Consider the following 11,091-nt stretch of genomic DNA (forward strand, 5'->3'; position numbering starts at 1 on the left):
CCTGAAGTAGCATTAAGATTTGGTCATTGCAATGCCGATAACACCCTTAACACGTGGCAATGGCTGGGATGACTATTACCTAGTGTTTGGTGTGGAACAAAATGAAACAAATTTATTTTATTTAGTGAAATTAAGATGTGTCACTTTTTAATTTAATATTTTGTGTTGTCTCATTTTCAAAATATATTAAATATAGAATATAACTATACGCTATTAGTATTTGGTATTTCTTATTTAGTGTATTATAAAAATAAAATAGAACTTAAAATATGATAAAAAAAAAAAATGATACATTTTGGTTTCACAAGAATAGGAAAAAAAAACATAATAGAACCAAAAGTTTCATTCCATTTTATCGGCGTATCAAATGCAACTATTATCTATATTAAATATATCCGTAATTTTCTACATCTATTTTATTCTGTATATATTTTTTTAACGAAACTACGTCGTTTTGGTGTGTTTTATCATTTTTTCTAAGGTTGTAATATTTCTAAAATGAATGTAGATAAGTTATCTACATTCGCTCCCAAAACGAAGTCGTTTTGGGTTGAAAATTTAAAAAATTATAATAAAAACACTATTATAACCTTGAAATAAATTATAATTACAAAAATACCTTGATTTCCACCTCAAAACGACGTCGTTTTGAGCTCACCATTAGATAAGTTTCTACATTGACTGACTGATCTTTTTTCTAATATATAAAATTAGAAATAAAAAGAAAATTGAGGAGAGAGATTGTAAAAATTTACTAAAACAACGTAGTTTCATTTGTGTCATTTAAAATGACAAATATTTTTTCCATTTTTTAATATACTAATTTATCTTAATGAGAAATTACTAATAAAATTTATATAAAACACAATACAGACAGAAATTTCTGCTAATGACATGGGTTAATAATGTACATAAATACATCTGAGATTCTGAATCATAAATACATAATATTAATTTTAACTATAATAAATAATATTTGAAATTATTTCTATATTTTCAACATAAATATTTTTAAATTCATTTTTATTCCAAAAAGTAGAATTAAAAAATATATAAATATTAAATAAATAATATACATGTATATTAAAATAAATAAATAAAATGAAAATGAAAAATTTATATTGCTCTATAATACTAGACTACTGGTAACTATCCTCCACTTCATGCTCAGAAAAATTAAATGCTAATTTATTTAAATATTTTAAATTTAATTATGACTTATTTTAAGATAATATAAAAGATAAGATAAATTTAAATTTTAAAATACTAGAAAAATTTAATATATTAAATTTTATAATTATTTTCTTAAAAAGTCTTAAAAAAGCACGATTTATTTTTATATCATATACAAGTTTTACTAATAAATTTAAATTTTATATTCCATAATTTTTTATTAAGTGAAAATAAATTTAATTTAACTTAAAATAATGCACGCACGCACCAATACCATTCATTTAACAAGCTCGCACATAGTTGGTAATTGCCAATTATTTTTAAAGAAAAAATGTGTGTCCTCACTTAGGTTATTCTAGGAGAGGTGTGGGTTTCACTGAAAAATTAAAAAAATAATAAAAATATGGATTCCATCTCTTTATATCTACCTCTCTCTTAAAATGATCAAAGTGTGTGTTCTTTAAGGTAGTGTTTGGTTCGGGAGAAATTTTTTTTTTACTAGGGAAATGTAATTGACAGAAAAATGGTTGGAAAGTGAGTTTGATAGGAAAATGTAAAAAAAGTTGTTTGGTTGACCCAAATATTACCGGGAAAATTTATTTAAATATGCAAAATCTATGTTCGGGAGAAACTTTGCACCTGTTTTTTCACTTCCCCAGTCATCTCACAATACCGCATCTCAAGTGGTATTCTGTAACAGTGAATTTCATCCAAAAATCAACACAAAAGTCATTTTCCCATCTATCCTATTTGTCTGGTATTTCTTGAAAAAACCTGAACCAAACGTGGTATTTTCCAATATCCACCTACATTTTCCCATCAATCCTAAAATAAACCTTCAACCAAACACTATCTAAAGGACACACACTTTTCTCAATCTTTTTTTTTTTTTTGATGAAGGACTTTTCCATATCTTTAATTATATTGTTAGTATTAACATATTTGTATTTATATATTATTATTAATATTATAAAATCGTCACAAGTAAACAACTAATGGTATAACTAAATACATAAGGTTAAAGTGTCAATAAGAAAAATTTTCATTAAATTAAAGTAATATTATATTAACACAATTTAATTATTTTTCAACATTCTTTGTATCTATATTGGAGAATTTCTATTTAAAGTTATTTTTTGAATTAAAAAAAGTATTTATGAACTTTTTTTGGGTGGAGAGTATTTATGAACTTTAACTTATTCGTAATATTAATTAAATAGATTGCTTTAAAATATATACGCACGTACAAGAGAACCAATGCCATTGTACATTAAGATCTACCTTGTATTAAGTCGTGACAAATTAATATGCTTCTATTTGCGCTACTTTTTTTTCTTTGGATAATTTTTTTTGTTTGTACATAGGCACATTATCTCCTTTTGTCTTTCTAGGAATTTTTATAACATTTTTTTCATATATTACCTTATATTAATAAAAAATGGAAATTTTATATTTTTTTCATAAATTTTTAACATGTTAAATACTCAAATATTTCATTTAAGAAAATAAATAAGAGTTTTATTCAAAATTGACTCATTCCAAACATTTGAATTAAGCCTTTGTTAAAGACAAAAAGAAAAAAATGAATTAATCAAAAATTAAATGCTAATTTAAAAATAAAATAAACGTACAATAGGAAAGTGATGCATAGCTAATCACTTGCCTACAATTTGTTCCGCATGCATAAATGTCTTGTGTTAAGAGATTTATCACTTTCATTATGTTCAATTGATGTAGGTTCTTTAAAAGAAGTGGAAGCTCATTTTCACAATCAGACAAGTTTTGACTCTCACTTTTAAATGTCACAAGTATTAACGCGTCATTAGAAAACACAAAGGCTTTTCTCCATGGTTTAAGGTTCTTGCTCTCCTTTTATAGTAGAGTTATGGGCTCTTCTCCACGGTTTAACTTTTGCTTGGGACAGTGGCTGGAGAAAGGTTGATGTGGAGAGTGATTCTTTACAAGCTTTAAGCTCTCTTACCGAATATGGTAATGATTCCCGTAAGCTCCCTTTGATAACTAAGATCGAGGATTTTTTGAACAAGGATTGGTCTGTTTCCCTTTCCTATGTTCGTAGATCTCTCAATAGGTGTGCGGACTGGATGGCTAAAGAAGCTCTTAATAACTATTTTGGCCTCTTAGTTTATTCTTCTCCTAATCAGAGGTTGTTTCCTTTGTTATTGGCGGATATCCTTGATCATGGAGATGGATCAGCTCTGCTTCTGAATAGTTTTCTGCTGCTTTTCTTTGTTGTCTTTGGTTTCTTCTTTTGTTTCTTTTTCTTCTATTTATTTTGAGGTAATAACCCCTCTGATGTACAAAAAAAAAACACAAGAACACCTTAGCACAAGTTCCTAATATATGAAACATCTAAAGGTAACAATATTTTGTAATATATAATATATGTGCCCTTATGAACCTATAATAAAACATATTGATAGCGAACAAAACAACTTATATATATCAACATTAGAAAAATTTGTTATGCTATAAGCAAATAGAATAAAAATTGAGAAAATGAGCGAGACAATATAGGAGCAATGGGTGAATTTATTGTTTGAAATTTAAGTGTGAGCGGTGAAATCTCATATTAGTTTGGAATGTATTAGTGGAGATTAATTAGTCATTGATCCATTGTGTTAAAAAAGATATTTTGGCAACACATACCCTCTTACATTCGTTATCACTTAGGAGCCCTTGGAATCTGACTCTCTTGTGACAGTCAAAGAGACAATATCGGCACTATTTTTGTACTTGGAGTAGGCCTTCAGCAATTTCCTGCATTGATTAATAATGGAAAATGTTGAATCTGAAGAGTTTATGAAAAGTGACACGTAACTGAGAATCAAATTAATAGAATCTCACGGAGACATAACCTTTGGAATGAATTTGTATTGTAACTCACTATCCCTTTGGATAGACTGCACTTTTTTTTTGGATACATAAGAAACAAAAGATAGCACTAGCTGGGGATTACAGTTCTGGGCCAAGAAATGTCCCTAAGATCATTAAAGAAAAATTTATACAACCATTTGGAATTGGTCTAGATAATTGAGTCTCCTAGCCATGTAAATGAGCTTGGTCAGCCATGTGAATGAGCTTGGCTATCCATGTAAATGAGCTTGGCCAGCCATCCAATCAGCTACCTTGTTGGCCACTCTATAATTGTGAGAAATTTTAATTTCCCAATTCCTTTCAAGCAGCTCTTGGGTCCTTAATAAAAGGCAGGACAGAGGGTGGGTCAAGTTGCAATCTTTTTGAATGAATTCCAAAGTTGTTGTAGAATCACTCTCCAAAATAATTATTCTAAAAGCCTGCTCCCAAGCTATACTTAGACTAGTAAAGATACCCTATAATTATACCTCCAAGATGTTTCTTCATCTCTAAACACTCTGCCACAGCCTGTAAGTTTTCCTCCATTGGTGCAGGAACCATCAACATTCAGCTAGATCCTATCAGGGTCAACGGTGTGCCATTTTATTTGCACAACAGTTTTGCATTTAGGATGATGGGCAGCCCTGGCCAATTTCAATTGAGCATCCCTGTAGTTATTAAGAAAATTTTTGACTTTTCTAATAACAACCTCTTCAGATATACTTTTATAAAAAAAGATGAGATTATTTCTTTCATTCCAAATCAATCAGCATGTAATACCAAAAAAATAGAGGCCAATCATACTTTTTAAGATGGGTTTTGTGGATAAGCTTTTGTTGAATGAGATTACATAAATTGGCATATGAAAATTCTGCCCAAACATTAGGATGTAGCAGCTTCTGCCAAATATTACTAGCTCAAAAACAATCTCTAATCATATGGGTGCAGTCTTCAATGTGGTTATGAGATTGAGGATAGAGATTTAAGGGAGACATATGTATTTTCTTTCTCCGAAGATTAGTTAAAAGACTTTCCCTTAAAAGCATCCATAAGAAAGTTTTTATCTGTTGAAGACCTTCCCATTCCCACACCATCTCCCAATTTAAAGAAGGGGCACCAATGTGGGAATGAGAAATAAGTCTGTATGCATAGCTTAAAGAAAAGGCACCATCTTGAGAATCAGCTCATAAAGCTCTATCACTACCACTCCAAGGAGAAGGATGGGAAATTCTGGCTATAACTTGGGCTACTTCAGGGGTGATGAGGTGCTCAAACTTCTGCCAATGCCACGGCTCTTCGTTATTTATCACCTCTCCTACCTTCCAATCTTAAATTTCTGATATGATCACTTTAGAGGCATAATTTAGCAGGGGGAATAAGTCAGGGACCCAGTTTTCATGCCAAAAATGAGTGTTCATTCCATCTCCAATCAAGATACTAGTGTTTTCCTTCACCTAGGGACAAACTTTGGATAAGCCTTTCCAAAGATTAGAGGAGTTCTGGATGATTTTCAGTTTGGGAATAATGTTGTCCTCCACTTTATACTTGCTTTTAAGAACTCTAGCCCATAAAGAATATGGATTAGTGATCAAACATGACCAACCTTCATTAAATAAGCTTGATTCAACTTCTTCATATTCTGAAACCTCAACCCACGTCCAGACTTTGGTTTGCAAATTGTGTTCCAAGGTCAAAAATGAAAATTGAAAGTACTCTTACCTACTATCTTGTGATGTATAAGAATCCCCAAGTATTTGCCAAGATCCAAAATTAAAGCAAAACCCAAGTCTTGGTTGATTTCTGTGAATCTATTATGGTTTACATTCTTTGAGAAAAAGAGTTTGGTTGTGCTAATATTCACTTTCTGTCTTGATGCAGCACAAAAGTGATTCAGGATTTGATTCACAACCGAAGCTTGATCAAGGAAGGCTTCACAGCACAAAAGAAGTGAATCTACAAAGAAGAAATGAGAGATAATGGGGCCTTTTATATTAAAAGAAATAGGTTTCCAAATTTTCTAACATGTTGTCGTGGTTATGAGATATGTCAGCTTTTCCATACAGAGAACAAAAAGGTAAGGTGAGAGCGGGTCACCTTGTCTTAAACCTCTTAAAGGTTTGAATTCTTCAATTTTGCTCTCATTCTATAATATATTCATTATGCTAGAGGTGACACAATGCATGACGATATTAATAATTTTGCTCGGTAACTTAAGGTTCAGGAGGGTCTCTTGAAGAAAGTCCCAACCAAAATCTTTCATAAGCTTTTTTCTAAGTCAACTTTGATCAGCATCCAGCCTTTCTTCCTTTTTTTGCTCCTTATAGAATGTATTATCTCTTGAGCTATCGTGATGTTGTCAGCACTAAGTGTAACACCCCCAAATTTCTAACAATTTATAAAACATTCTTATAATAAATAAACTGTCAAAATTCACGTTTTATATAATTATGATAATAAAAATATTGTGGAAGCTAATCTAAAACTAATTTGGGAAAATGTTACCGCCGCACCTGTACAAGGACAAGTGCAAGGCCAACTATATTAGATTCAAATAAAATCAAAGACTACATTTTTATACATAATATTTAAAACTAGCTAGAAATTCTGAGTCGTTATCCTCACTGCCCACTGCTAACCCGATTCTTTGAAACCTGTTTCACTGAAAGTCTGCTCCCCCGTAGAATCATTGCAGTCAAACAAAACACAAAAGTCAGCTGAGCTGGTAATCCCAATCAAAATACAATTAATGTAATTAATAATCAAATTAAATCAAATATCAATATATATAACCAAATAGTGATCAAATCAATATTCAATCCACATTAATCAAATCAAATATCAATATATATAAAATAATAATCAAATTAATATCAATTCCATAATATAATATTTATCTTTATAAGTTCATTTAGTATATTTAGTAGGAAGAGAACCATGGTAGACTCAGAAATCTTATCAGTCTACCCTGGGACCCGGATATCCTGTCAGTAACATATCAACAATTTGGCCATTATCAAAAATATATCTTCCTAGTATGCACACCTCTTTCCAAAGTTGCTACTAGTATCCCGGAAAACTCTGCCAGACACCACTTTGGGAAGAACGGATAATATCTTCTCACATCGTATAAATATATCAGAGGCATAAAGTCCAAAAGTTGTGTTCATCACCTTGGGAGGTACCATCCCAAAGCTATTCTCCCACTATTAATTTATTTCAAATACACAATAATAAAATTCCTAAATATGGATCAATATCATATATTGGTTATTCAACAATTCAAATTGATATACGAATAATCTGCTTCAGTTTTGAAAATATACAAAATAATCAATAATTTGTAACAATTGTAAACTTACACTGATTGACCACAATCTAAAACTATTGAAACCGTATTTCAATTCATGATAACCGAGAATAAAAAGAAAACAAACACAGATGCATAATGACAATTTTGAATTCAACGAAGATATTCCACGAAAATCGGAATAGGAAAATTGGTAAACATATATATATATGTGTGTGCGTGTGTGTGCGCGCGCGCGTGCAGCGAAACAATTTGAAGCTAATTCACGAAAACTGAGATGACAATTTGGGTTTAATGTACAGCATGTAACAATTGCTTTCTATTGTATATACTATTCAAATATCATATGTGCAACACGAATCGTGACGGAACAAAGAGTTTATTCAACAACCCAGATTTTAAAAAAATAAGAATAATAAAAATAAAAACCGCCTTAAAAATCAAAATAAATTATGGGTTCTATAAGAGGATATAGGGATTAAGATTACATCTACCAAATTACATATAACCTATAACTCTCTAGGGATTAGGATTACATTAAACCAAATATATAACTACCTACAGATAAGGACTATTCACAACAAATTTCATTTAAAAGATAACCTACAATTTCCTAGAGATTATGATTACGTCATATCAAATTTTATATTAAGCTACCATATGACTCAATGAACAAAATTCATATCAATATAACCTATTACTCTCTAGGGATTAAGATTACCTTGTCTCCGTGTTTGGTGACTTCTAAAATTTGGGGAAGAGAAGCGGTTGATAACCAAAGAAAGATAATAATAAAAATAAAATAAATAAAAATAAAAATTTGAAGTCAGGCGAGATAGAGAGTGGAGGAGAACAAGAGTGGAGGGAAATGTTGAAAAGTGAATTGGTTTGGTTAGGCTAGGCCTCTATTTATAGTTGAAGTTTTGGGCTCGGATGTGGGTTTCGTGCAATTATTTCCTTATTCTTCATTGATGTATCTGGCTCAGATATTGGCTTCATACATTATTTCTTTTTATTCTTAATTTTTTATGCCTCAGAATATTGCTAACTCATCAATGACTCATTATTAACTCAATGCTGACTCATTATATGTAATCAAATTATGTTTGTTGACTCATCATAATCCAACCAAACATTACCAATCAAATAATCAAACATTAAAGCATAAATGATCAATCAATTAATAATTCAATTAATTACAATTTATCATCTAATATATATATATATATATATATTATTATTATTATTATTAATCTTGAGTATTACAAAGTATCAAAATTGATTTTCAATAACACTCATATCCCAAATATATCGCACAAAATCATTTTATCAAAGGTAAAATTTATAATATATTTGTTATCTATCACCGTCAAATATATATATATATATATATATATATTATTACTACTAATTTATAGTTTATTATTATTATTATTAATTTATTATCATTATAATAAATTACTAGAGTAAATACCTTTGTTGGTCCTCATCAAATTTCACGATACCCGCTTTAGTACCTAGCAAATAAAAAACTATTTGTGGTCCCTAAGAAATTGAAAATGAACTTATTTAGTTGAAATCGTGATCTCTCACAAATTCAAAAAAGACCCACATTAGTCCCCCAAAAGGACTAAAATAGGTCCACTTTGAATTTTTTAGGGACCACGAATAGCCTTTTTATTTGCTAGGGACTAAAGCAGGCATCGTAAAATTTGCTGAGGACCGAAAATGGTATTTATTCAAATTACTATTGCTTTTTTTGGGATATTACACTAAGTCTCCCTTTAACAAAGCTACACTGGTTCGACATGACCAAAGAAGACATGTGACATTTCAGCCTATTGGATAGGATCTTAATGATCAACTTATAGATCATGTTGCATAGGCTGATAGGTCTAAATTCAAAAATGTGATCTAGGTTATCTACTTTGGAGATAACACAAAAGGAGGGTTTGGTTAATGTTTGAGACCTTGGCAGGGATATAGAAGGTATCAAAGATCAAAGACAACATTGATTCCTTGATGTTGTTCCACTAGGTTTGGAAAAAAAATGGCATGAAAACCATCTAGTCCAGGGCTACATGCTAAAAATTGTGCTTCTAATCTCCTTTTCCATTGGAAATTTATCCAAAAGGGTTGTATCACTTACACTTAGCAAAGGGAAAACTCCTCTAATGCTAAAAATAGGTTAATGGTAGAAGCTTCAGTATATAAGTCACGAAAAAAATAGATGGCAAGGCCTTGGAGGGCACATGTGTCTTCAGTCCAAGAGTCATGGTTATCCCATAGGGCTTTAATTTTGTTTCTTTTTCTTCTAATGATAGTAGTCGCATGATACAACTTGTTATTTTTATCCCCAAAAATTAACCAATTAATTCTAGTTCTTTGGAACCAAGTGAGCTTTTATTGGATGAAAATCAAGTTCAGTTGGTTCCAAAGTTCTTTTTGAAAAATTTCCATGTTGCTATTTGGGCCCTTTTTCGATTCCTCATCAATCCCTCTAAGCCTTGCTTGAATATATCTCTTCTGTTTTTGCTGCTGCACAAAGGGAGTAGTGCCTTTGGTAAGCTTTTTTCTGGAAAGAGTTCTTGCTTGAGACCCATGTAGATATAATGTATGTTTTGATGATAACAAAGTGACAACAACAAAAAGAGAACAACCTTGATCAAGAGCAAAAAACCATCATGCCTATGGGAAGATTAAAGAAATATGATAAATTCATACAAGAAGAATGATGAGTCATCAAAGTGGCAAGAGCAAGGATTGAAGATTAAAGACAACAAACTATGGACAACATCCAAAGAAGCTTAATATCACAACCATGATGAAAAAGGTTCAAAACCAACAAAGGGCCAAGTATTATCAATCTAACAAGTCAAGTGCAAAAGTCAAGAGAAGCATCAAGGTCCAAGCACTGAGATAAAAAGTTAAGTTCAAAATCTTATTTAGAATTATATCTCCAGGACATATACTCATATGTAAGTGTATATGGTAGATTGCATTACACGAGCTCAAAGTTTTTCTTAAAGTAAATGTTTTTTTTCAATACTTGAAAGAATTTAAAAAACCTATGGAAAAGATCATTGACATATTTTATAACTTTAAAACATATTTATCAAGTCAAGATCTATCATAAAAAGTTGATGGAAGTAAGTTATAATATATCTGAACTTAAAATTTGCTACATAACTTGATTTCTCTCTTCTATCCAATTTTGTGTGTCCAATATGATGGATTTGGATCTTATATTCTCATAGAAGTTATAGATATCTATTTTATTTTTCCAACGAGACCAAGATCACATCAATCCGACAATAATAGCTCAAGTTATGCCTAAAATACGAAACAATGTTCTTGTTATCTGGGAGAATTTGAATACCTCGTGAAAGGATTCAAATTCCTTGATCCCATAAGCAAGGATTCAAATCCCTTATGAAAAGTATTCCAATCCTTACTATCCATAATGTATATAACGACTATAAACAACTATTTTTCAATGGAAACAATATATATGCATTCCCAACAGCTCTAAAACATTCAATGCATCATTTTTACACATCTTAAGCATATTTTGAGAGTATTTTGATCATCGTTTACATATCTTTCAATATCATTCAAAGATCACATATTCTTGAGCTTATATCTTCAAAATTCATATACTCATAGTGTTTCAAGTTGTATATCCACACTTTGAGAGTGTATATTTATTTCCAAACACTTCCTTCTTGTATTCTTAA

Source organism: Gastrolobium bilobum, unplaced genomic scaffold, assembly GCF_033153095.1.
Source record: "Gastrolobium bilobum isolate Gb01-03AN ecotype WA unplaced genomic scaffold, APGP_CSIRO_Gbil_v1 utg2164, whole genome shotgun sequence".
NCBI classification, from domain to species: domain Eukaryota; kingdom Viridiplantae; phylum Streptophyta; class Magnoliopsida; order Fabales; family Fabaceae; genus Gastrolobium; species Gastrolobium bilobum.